Source organism: Tachyglossus aculeatus, chromosome 4, assembly GCF_015852505.1.
Source record: "Tachyglossus aculeatus isolate mTacAcu1 chromosome 4, mTacAcu1.pri, whole genome shotgun sequence".
Taxonomy (NCBI): Eukaryota; Metazoa; Chordata; class Mammalia; order Monotremata; family Tachyglossidae; genus Tachyglossus; species Tachyglossus aculeatus.
In genome coordinates, this window is record NC_052069.1 from 125,900,228 (window position 1) to 125,911,556 (window position 11,329).

General features: G+C 46.8%; 2 long non-coding RNA genes across 2 annotated transcripts; both read right to left on the bottom strand.

The window, feature by feature from the left end:
• Positions 1-4,788: 4,788 nt before the first annotated feature.
• Positions 4,789-8,200, bottom strand: LOC119926521. The gene is made up of 3 exons (XR_005450340.1): positions 8,110-8,200; positions 7,954-7,979; positions 4,789-4,911 (listed from the first exon to the last, which is right to left on the bottom strand). It is a non-coding gene; the product is annotated as an uncharacterized LOC119926521 (long non-coding RNA).
• Positions 8,201-8,865: 665 nt separating this feature from the next.
• On the bottom strand, positions 8,866-10,661 carry LOC119926550. Its single transcript, XR_005450344.1, has 3 exons — positions 10,595-10,661; positions 9,898-9,971; positions 8,866-8,950 (listed from the first exon to the last, which is right to left on the bottom strand). It is a non-coding gene; the product is annotated as an uncharacterized LOC119926550 (long non-coding RNA).
• Positions 10,662-11,329: the final 668 nt, after the last annotated feature.

The window sequence follows — 11,329 nt, forward strand, 5'->3', positions numbered from 1 at the left end:
ACAGTGGGGAAGGCACATTGCCGTTTGGTGCCAATATCATTTCCTGATTCTGTTGCTGCAAAAGATTTGGCAAACGGCCTTGGGGCAGAATGAGGGGGGGCCCCCGGAGGCAGGAATCCTATTGTCAGAAGATACCTCTGTGAGTTAGATTGCTGGTAATGTTCAGCCCAGGCCTCCTGCCTCCCCTTCCTCTCCTGGACAAAGGGTTGGAGAATGGCCTGAAACACCACTACTTTTTTAATTGTATTTGTTAAGCACTTACTGTGTGCTAGGCACCATTCTAAGTGCTGGGATGGAAACAAGATAATCAGGTTGGACACAGTCCCCATCCCACATGGGGCTAATAATAATAATAATAATAATTGTGGTATTTGTTAAGTGCTTACTATGTGCGAGGCTCTTACTAAGCACTGGGGTGGACACAAGAAAATCGGGTTGGACACAGTCCCTGTCCCACATGGGGCTCAATCCCCCTTTTACAGATGAGGTACTGAAGCACAGAGGAGTTAAGTGAATTGCCCAAGGCCACACAGCAGACAAAGGGCGAATTTGGGATTAGAACCCATGGCCTTCTGACTCCCAGGCCCATGCTCTATTCACTACACTATGCTACTTCTCATATCTTACTTCCCATTGTACAGATGAGGTAACTGAGGCCCAGAGAAGTGAACTGATTTGCCTAAGGTTACACAGCAGACACACAGCAGAGCCGGGGTTAGAATCTAGGTCCTTCTTACTCCCAGGCCTGTGCTGTGGCCACTAGAGAACAGAAATGGATACCATAAATGGAAATGTATACCAAATTCTTGTCTACACTAATTGCTTTGGACAATTCAGCCATCTTGTCCACCTGGAAAATACTGGTATCTGTTAAATGCTTAGTATATGCCAAAGCACTATTCTAGAAATGGAGGTGGCTATATAACAGTGAGATAGGGTCTTAGAGAAGCAGCATGAACTAGTGGAAAGAGCACGGGCTTGGGAGTCAGAATGACCTGGATTCTAATCACTGCTCTGCCACTTGACCACTATGCAATGTTGGACAAGCCACTTAGCTTCTCTGTGCCTCAGTGACCTCATCTGTTAAAATGGGGATTAAAACTATGAGTCCCATGTGGGGATGTGGGGACATGGACTATTTCCAATCTGATTAACTAGTTTGTATATGCTCCAGTGCTTAGTATAGTGCCTGGCACCTAGTAAGCACTTAACAAATACTTAAAAAAAAATAGTAATAAACCTCAGGGGAAGAGGTAGAACTTCCTCTTGGATCTCCCAGTATGTCCCTGGAACTTCCCTTGGGGGTTCTGCCCTCCTCGCAGAGTGCCTGGGGATCTGCATTAGATCCCGCAGCACCCCAGGGCCAATGCCCCCAGAGAGACGGGGAGGTTCTCAGCCCCACTTCATGGGCAGGGGCCACTGGCAGGTGGAATCCAAGTGCTGATTCAGTCCATAGAAGCACCTTCCCTTCGCTTCATTGAGGCTCTTCTTCACTCAACCCTCTGCCCGATTAGAGATCCCATCCCACTGCTCTCATCAACCACCCCAGCCCCACTTTGTCATCTTGTCTCCTATCCATACCCTTCCACTTCCCCTCTTCCCAGCTCAGCCCACCCCTCATATCAACTGTCTCTCTGTCTCTGTCTCTCTCTGTCTCTCTGTCTCTGTCTCTGTCTCTGTCTCTCTCTCTCTCTCCCGCTTCATCTTCATCTCCCTCTGTTTTCTGTATGCCTGTCTTTCTGCGCCTCCTTCTCTCCCTCTCATCCTTTCATACTAGGACAGAGAGAGGTGGGAACTCAAACCCACAGCAGAACTTTCCTTCCCAGGCGACTGATTTTCTTATGCACATGGGAATGGAACGTGACTACCAACTCTCATATATTGTACTCTCTCAAGTGCTTAGTACAGTGCTCTGCACACAGTAAGCACTTGTTAAATACCATTGATTGACTGACTGATTAATTGGTAAGTCAGAAGCCTACTTGAAAGAGTCTGGCCTTGGAATCAGAGGATCTTGATTCTAACCCCTGTATCCCCACCTCCCTGCGATGTGACCTTTGACAAGTCACTTAACTTCTGTGGGCCTCTGTTTCCTTATCTGTAGAATGGATTTCAGTACCTGCTCTTCCTCCCTCTAAGACCGTGAGACCTACATAGGACAAAGATTGTGTCCAACCTGATTATCCTATATTTATCCCAGTGCTTGGCACACAGTGGGCACTTAATGCAGTCCAGAAATATTAGTATTAATGAATCTCATTTATTTTAGGAGATAAGCTACCCTTGGCTCTCTTCACACTACTGGAGGGTCTCAGAGCTCAGTGCTGATTAACATCTGCTGGTGATGGCTTTAATCTGGGCTTCACTGTACTAGTAATACTATTATGTGCCTATTACGTGCAGAGCATTGTACCAAGCACAGTGGGAACTAAATGCACAAATGGGAATTAAACACTGTCCCTGTCCCTTTTCCTTGTGGGGCTCACGGTCTAAAAGTTTAAACGGGGAGAAGGGATTGGAAGCAGACACAACAGGAGCGATGAAAAATTAAAACACAAACAAATGGATAAAATAGACTCCAGATTTTAAGGGAAAGTGAATGCCAGGAGCCCAAGGAAAGGGTACCAAGCTCTGAGGGATGATTCTATGTCCAGAGCCTGACTGTGCTACTACAGATACTGCCCTGTGATGGCAGGAACTTCTCTCCAGTTTCTTGTCAGTCAGTCAGTAGTATTTATTGAGTGCTTACTGTGTGTTGAGGACTGTACTAAACTCTAGCATGTGCCACAAATGCTTATTTTGCATGGGAAGGTGTAGAAAATTATACTCCAAAATCGATTTTAAAATCCCTTTTTGTGAGAGTCCTTTCATTTATTTTCTCAGTGTTCTATAAAATGCCCACTTCCAGACATCTTTCTGAAACCTGGTTTAATAAAAATAGTAATAATAATTGTGGCATTAGTTAAGCACTTACTATGCACCAGGCACTGTGCTAAGCACTGGGGTGGATACAAGCAAATCAGGTTGGACAGAGGCACAGAGAAGTTAAGTGACTTGCCCAGAGTCACACAGCAGACAAGTGGTAGAGCTGGGACTGGGGAGTGAGAATGACCAAGGTGGCCATGCCTGCTCCCCCTCCCTCTGTGGCTGTGCCACCATCCAGCTGTAGGCACAGCCAGCTAGCAGGTCACCCTGCAGCCTAGTGGATAGAGCCCGAGCCAGGTCAGAAGAACCTGGATCCTGGGTCCAGAAGGACCTCTGCCACTTGTCAGCTCTGTGACCTTGGGCAAGTCACTTACCTTCTCTATGCCTCGGTTCCCTCATCTCTAAAATGAGGTTTAAGACTGTGAGTCCCATGTGGGACAGACACTGTGTCCAATCTGATTAACTTGTATCTACCCCATTGCTTAGAACAGTGCCTGGCCCCAAGTACCTGCTTAACCCAAAGTAAGCGTTCAACAAATATCATTATTATTATTCATTCATTCAATCATATTTATTGAGCACTTACAGCGTGCAGTGCACTGTATTAAGTGTTTGGGAAGTACAAGTCGGCAACATATAGAGATGGTCCCTACCCAACAACAGGCTTGCAGTCTAGAAGGGGGAGTCAGATAACAAAGCAAGTAGACAGGTATCAATGCCATGAAAATAAATAAATAAAATTATAGATCTATACACATCATTAATAAAATAAAGTCATAAATATGTATAAATATACAAAAGTGCTGTGGGGAGGGGAAGGGGGTAGAGCAGAGAGAAGGAATAGGGGTGATGGGGAGGGGAGGAGGAGCAGAGAAATAGGGAGGCTCAGTCTGGGAAGGCCTCCTGGAGGACATGAGCTCTCAGCAGGGCTTTGAAGAGGGGAATCACTATTATTACGTGGAAGCCCTCACAGAATCCTAGAAGTGAAGATGTATGTAGGATCGGAAGTAGTAGCAGCACATGGTGAGCATCCGCTTGGTGTGGCACTTTGGAATAGGGGCAGCACAAGTACAGAATAAACAAGGGACTTGATCCTTCCCCACATTGAGGAGGGCACAATACACTGCTTACACCAATAGCATGCCTAATAGAAAAGGCACATGCCTGGGAGTCAGGGGATCTGGGTTCTAATCTATGCTCTGCCAGTTACTTGCTTTTTGACCTAGGGTAAATCACTTCAGTTCTCTGTGACTCAGTTTCCACATATGTAAAATGGAGATTCAATACACATTCTCCTTTCTAGTTAGACTGTGAGCCCCATATGGTGCAGGGACTGTGTCCAACCAACGTTGTATCTACCCCAATGCTTAGGGTGGGGTGGGACATATAGTAAGAGCTTGACAGATACCATCATAATTATAATTATAACAACACCCCTTCCACCGTCCACTGCATACCTGAAAGTTTGGGGTGAAAGTAGTTCTGGGGGAGTGGAAAAGAAACTATTGAGTTTAGCTCTGCATTACAGGGATAAAATCTCCAAGTCTACCTGAGGCAGGAGAACCTACCTGCATTGGAACCATGTGACCTAGCTTAGGTTTGAGTAAATGATTGAAAGGGAACCCATCCTCTTCCCCCCACTATCCCTTCAACCAAAGCCACAAAGTCCCCTCAAGGACTGACTCTCTGTCACTCCCCCACTCCCCTGACTCTGAGAGGAGCATTCAGCTCAGTGACACTTTCAGAATAATTTCCTCCCACCACTGATCCACCACCCAACTCGACAGAACAGGCGGAGAACTGAGGTGTCATTGCTGAAGTCATTTATATAGAACTGAAGAAAATTTCCATAAAGTATTGGGCCTGGCCAAGCCTGCAGGGGGAAACAACTTGTCAGATGAAGAGATAGGCATGGATTTCAGGATAGAGTTGGTTCTTAGGTTGAATTCAGAAGAAAGTCGAGCGGCTCTGGGGTGTCAGTTCTTCCTAGAAAAGAGTGGAGATGTCAGGCACCCTGGGGTTACGTAAAAGAGTAAAGGCTCTGAATCCCAACAGAAAGAACCAAAAGTAGCTGCCTACTGTGTCAGACTTTCATGGCAAACCATCACCATGACAAGAAAGATGCATCTCATGCCTGGGAGTCACTGGAGGAGCAGAGCGAAAGTGGGGTGCTTGGCTGTAAATTGCTAGTGGCTCCCGGCTCTGCCAATTGCCAGCTGTATGACTTTGGGCAAGTCATTTAACTTCTCTGTGCCTCAGTTACCTCATCTGGGAAATGGGGATTAAGACTGTGAGTCCCCCGTGGGACAACCTGATCAACTTATAACTTCCCCAGCGCTTAGAACAGTGCTTCGCACATAGTAAGCGCTTAATAAATGCTATCATTATTATTATTAGTGGTGCAAATGGGGCTGAAGCCAACACCTCTCCAGCTTGGAGGGGAGAGCTGTTGAGCAGAGGTCAGAGGTAATCAGTGTGGCCTACTGGAAAAAACACAGGCCTGGTGGTCAGAGGACCTGGGTTCTAATTCTGGCTCCCTCCACTTTCCTGCTATGTGAACCTGGGCGAATCACTTACCTTCTCTGGGCCTCAGTTCCCTCTGCAAAATGGGGATTCATTCATTCATTCATTCATTCATTTCAATCGTATTTATTGAGTGCTTACTGTGCAGAGCACTGTACTAAGCGCTTGGGAAGTACAAGTTGGCGACATATAGAGACAGTCCGTACCCAACAACGGGCTCACATTCTAGAATCAAAACCTGTTCTCGCTCCTACTTAGATTGTGAACTCCAAGTGGGACCTGATTATCTTCTATCTACCCCAGGCCTTAGTACAGTGCTTGGCACATAGTAAGCACTTTAGAAATATCATTATTATTATTATTATCATCATTAGCATTATTAATCTGGTGGCTGCAGCAACCCCAAAGCCAAACTTCCCCCAGGAGGTCATTCATTCATTCATTCATTCAATCGTATTTATTGAGAGTTTACTGTGTGCAGAGCTGTACTATGCACTTAGAGGACTACAATATAACAAAAAACAGAGTCCCGGCCCACAGTGAGCTTACAGTCTAGACAGGGAGACAGACACTAATATAAATAAATAAATAAATTACAGATGGATCCCCTTCTATTTTCCATCTACAACCCCTGGAGAACTCATTTGCTTCCCTGGCTTCAACTACTAGATCTCCTGAACTGACCTCTCTCCCTCTCTCCAGTCTCTCATCTCCTACTGCCTTCAAGACTTCTCTACTTGGATGTCCTCACGTCACCTCAAACTTAGTATATCCAAACTTCCCAAGAGCTAAGTACAGTGCTCCTCACACAGTAAGCGCTCAATAAATATGATTGAATGAATGAATGAATCCAAACCAGGGCTCCTTATCTTCCCACACAAACCCTGTCCTCCCCGTGACTTCCCATCACTGTAGATGGCACCACCATCCTTCCTGTCTCACAAGCCCTCAACCTTGATGTTATCCTTGACTCCTCTCTGTCGGGCCCACCTTCACAACATAGCTAAAATCCACTCTTTCGTCTCTATCCAAACTGCTACCACATTAATGCGATCACTCATCCTATCCCCCCCCACCCCCCCACCGGATTACTGCATGAGTCCCTTTGCTGGCCTCCCAGCCTCCTGTGTCTCCCCACTCCAGTCCATACTTCACTTGACTGCCTGTACCTTGATCTCATCTCTCTCACTGCCAACCTCTCACCCACATCCTGCCTCTGGCCTGGAATGCCCACCATCCTCATATCTGACAATTACTCTCCCCACCCTTCAGAGCCTTACTGAAGACACATTTCCTCCAAGAAACCCTCCCTGACCAAGCCCTCTTTACCTTTTCTTCAGCTTCTTCCATGTTGCCCTGACTTCCTCCCTATATTCATCCCTCCTCCCAGACCCACAGTACTTATGTATCTGTATCTGTAATTTATTTATTTATAGTAATGTCTGTCTCCCCCTCTAGAATGTAAGCTCGTTGTGGGCAGGGAAGGTGTCTATTATATTGTTGTATTGTACTCTGCCCAGTGCTTAGTATGGTGCTCTGGACACAGTAAGTGCTCAATAAATACGATTGACTGACTGAATGACTGGTAACCTTGAGTCTGCCCCCATGCTTAGCCCATCGAACAGGCTTGATGGACACCATAGCTATAAAGAGTGAGCTGCCTGGGCCCTCATTTCATTCATTCAATCGTACTTATTGAGTGCTTACTGTGTGCAGAGCACTGTACTAAGTGCTTAGGAAGTACAAATCGGCAACATATAGAGACAGTCCCTAACCAACAACGGGCTCACAGTCTAGAAGGGGGAGACAGACAACAAAACAAAATAAGTAGACAGATGTCAGTACCATCAGAATAAATAGAATTATAGCTATATACACATCATTAATAAAATAAAATAAAATAAAATAACAGTCCCCAGAGGCCTGGGCAGGAGAGAAAAATTTCTCCAAGTGTCCTAAAGTAGAAGGTGAATCCTGCCACAGGCTCATTCAGTCCAGTTGAAGCCCCTCTTCTGGTCCCTCGAAACCCCTCAGAAGGGTGGGTGATCCCTCCCTAGCCCAACTGAACTTTAGCTGCCTTCTGCTCCACTATTCCCCTGCACCCCACCCCCTCCAGTGGCAGGAAATCAACTTAGGTAAGGTCCCTCCCCTCCCTTGCAGGGATGCACCCCTCACCCCCATCTCTGCGAAAACACCGTGGGAGCCCCCTGCCATGGGCCCGACTCAATTTCTCCCTTCCAACCCGACCAAGTCTCTGTGACCATGGACAGCCCTGGGGGACCAGAACCATACCTGGAGGCTCCTGTTCAACTTAAACAACACCCTCCCCTTTGTCAGAGAGACACCCTCGGGGCTCGGGGAACACAGCTGGGTCTCTTCTTCCACAATCACATGAGACCATATTGGCTCCCAGTGCCCCTGGGAAGCCCTGCCTTTCTGCGCAGAAAGCTCTTGGGGTGAATGATTTGCTCCTAAGCATTTGCAGGACCTGAAGGGCTCACTTACCTAATCTTTGGCAGGGGTGCAGGTTTCTGCAAGAAGGAAGAAGAAAGGAGAGTGAGTCAATGAGGAAGTTTCTAGTCTAGCCTTTTCTCAACCATTTGCTTTCCGACCCCTTCTCCTAACAAGGCCCTTGAGGACTATGGACACTGGAATCCTTACCGATCTGTGTTGGGAAGGCCATTCTATCCTCTCCAAGACCTAGGCTCTCAGCTGTCAACTTAAACAAAGCCATTGTATCTTCATCAATGCTGAGGCTTTTGCCTGTCATGAGACAATAGATTTAGTGTAGACACGGGCAGTCTCTCACCAAGTGAGGGGAAGAAGCAGATAAAGGGTCCCCCAGGTAGAAGGGATGGAAAATAAGTGAGTTTTGGTGGGGGAAATGGTGGGGGGAGTCAGTATCCTGGATTGATAGGAGCAAACAGGCTGCGAATTCCCAAGCTTTGGAATGGCCATCTGTCCAGGTAGTGGGGAAAGACTGTAGGGCCTGTAATAATAGTAATCACTGTAAAATATTTTAAATGCTTGTTATGTGCCAAGTATTGTGCCAAGTGCCAGGGTAGATATAATAAGATAATCAGGTTGGACACAGTCCCTGTCCCACCTGGGGCCCACAGCCTGAGTAGAATGATGGATTGATGGATTGATTGATTGATTGAAGTAAGTATCAAATCCCCATTTTACAGAGGAGGGTGGGTGGGCAGCATATGCCTCCAGTCTCCGCTGGAGAGCAAGCAGTGGCTAAGGGAAGCTTCGTGGAGAAATGTTGTTCAAAGGCCCTGGACTCTGGACCCTCACATTGAGGAATCACAGGCCACAGCTGGTCTGGCCCCCTTCTGGGTTCTGACCTCTTAATCAGAATTAATGAATGAATTTATGGGACACTTACTCAAGAGTTTTGCAGACTTGAATTTTTTCCCATTATATTCACCGTCAGAAAACATAACAACATGATCACTATTGCCTAGTTCCATAAAACTGACCGAGCCGGCTTTTCCACCTGCAAGGGAGAACATGGTTAAGTCTCAGAATTCCAAGAGCCATAGATCCTACTCAGGGATATCCATATAATTACACTACCCTCCTGCCTGGGTGAGAGCAGAGATGAGAAAGGTTTGGAGGTCAAAGAGGGTTCAGGGATTTAGGTTTTTCTCTAGACCTTATGGTATTACTGGTCACCTTGGAAACTGGCCTCCCAGGACCACTGGGCTAATAATAATAATAACTAGTAATAATAACTATGGTATTTATTAAGCACTTACTTTGTGTCAAGCACTCTTCTAAGAGCAGGGGTAGATACAAGATAATCAGGTCAAACACAGTCCCTGTCCCATATGGGGCTCATAGTCAAATAGGAGGGGGGACAGGTATTGAATTCCCATTTTACAGTTGAGGAAACTGAGGCACAGAGAAGCAAAGTGACTTGTCCAAGGTCTCACAGCAGGTGAGTGATGGAGCCTGGATTAAATCCTAGGTCCTCTGACTCCCAGGCCTGTGTGCTTTTCTCGAGCCCACACTGCTTCCCTAGGAATCGCTGGCCTTCTAGTCTCCTTTATATATGAGTGGCACTGACCCGCTGGGCTGTCGCTGGGGCTGCAACTCATACAAATCCATTAGGTTTCCTGCTAAGGGTAGGGCTAGTGAGGGACAGGGTTGTCATTCTTGGGTAAACTGAGGGTTTGTGAATAGAGGGCCATTTTCTGCTTTATATCCTAACAGAAATTTTCTTGTCACACTTCGGACTTTTGATAAAACATGGATGACTGACCAGTGATGTCAGGGGCTAGCCTCTTCAGCCAGGCTCTAGGATGAGCCAGACCAAGCATCCTAACGGTTCAAATGGAAAATCTGCTTCGGTGACCTTCATCCCTGGGGATTTAAAATAAACAAAAACGACTTCTGCCCTCCCACTTAAGGCTGCTAAAGGATACTCTGTAGGTTACTTACTCATTGAAAATGTGTCTGGGCGCTCTGTTTTATCCAGGTGTGCATGAATTTCTTCACACTTGTCCCCTCCTCGTCTGAAAACAAATTAATGGCAATGTTTTGCTTTATTGGAGCTTATGGTTTACTTTGGGAAGATGTGTAAAAGCATTTGTCTTCCTCCAACAAAATACCCTAGACATTTTTTCAGGGCTGTGAACATGCTGAGATAACAGAAGGTCCTGTCTGTTTTCTCCTCCTTACTCGTTTACTCCCGCACTGCTAGATGAGGGCATCCTTAGGCCCAACTCCACACCCCTGTCCCTTGGAAACTACCCAAATATTGCACTCCGCTGAATACAAAACCCCAGCCCAGGGAATGCTTGATTTTCATGGCTTTTTTTCCGTTCCTTACTTGGATCTCTCCAGCCCTGCCCCAAAGCTCTTTCTCCTCCCTGCCCATTACAGAGGTGGCAGAGAAGTCAGAAGAAAGCAGCTCTGCTCCCAGGGCCTCCTCCTTCCCCTCCCTCTACTTCCAGGCTTGGGGCTGCAGCTCATACAAATCCGTTAGGTTTCCTGCTAAGGGCAGGTCTAGTGAGGGACAGGGTTGTCATTCTTGGGTAAACTGAGGGTTTGTGAATAGAGTGCCCAGGCTCATTACAGGGGGTCTAGGTCTAGTTCTAAGAGAGGGTAAGTTCTGAGTTGGGGCAGGGTCACTTACTGGAGCTGGAGCAGGAGGAAAGAGTTGCTGGGAGTCTAGGCCATTTCTTCCCCCGTTCAGGATGGCTGCTCCTCCTGCCCTCATCCCCCAGTCGACATTGCTAGGCCTCTGCCCCACCCGCTCCTGGCCTTAGACTTTGAGCTTTCACTCAATATCGCTCCAACATAACCCAGGAATGCTCTGGGTACAGAACCAATGAGCTAGGTCTTTCCCTCCTTGGCACTTCTCAGGGAAAAGGAGAAAGATGATGGCTTCCAGTGCTGGAAGTATAAAAACCTTTCTAGCCGGAGTGAGGATATCAAATATAATAATAATAATAATAACAATAATGACATTTATTAAGCACTTACTATGTGCAAAGCACTGTTGTAAGCACCGGGGAGGTTACAAGGTGATCGGGTGGTCCCACAGGGGGCTCACAGTCTTAATCCCCATTTTCCAGATGTGGTAACTGAGGCCCAGAGAAGTCAAGTGACTTGCCCAAAGTCACACAGCTGACAAATGGCGGAGCTGGGATTTGAACCCCTGACCTCTTACTCCAAAGCCCGGGCTCTTTGCACTGAGCCACGCTGCTTCCCCACACAGTGTGTACTCTCCCACACACTAAGCACCATGCCCTGCACATGGTAAGTGCTCAATAAGTACAACTAAATGACTGGCTGAGGTAACTTAGTACAGTGTCTGGCACATAGTAGCTGCTTAAATTTTTTTTTAAGGTCTCTGGTCCTGAGTGGT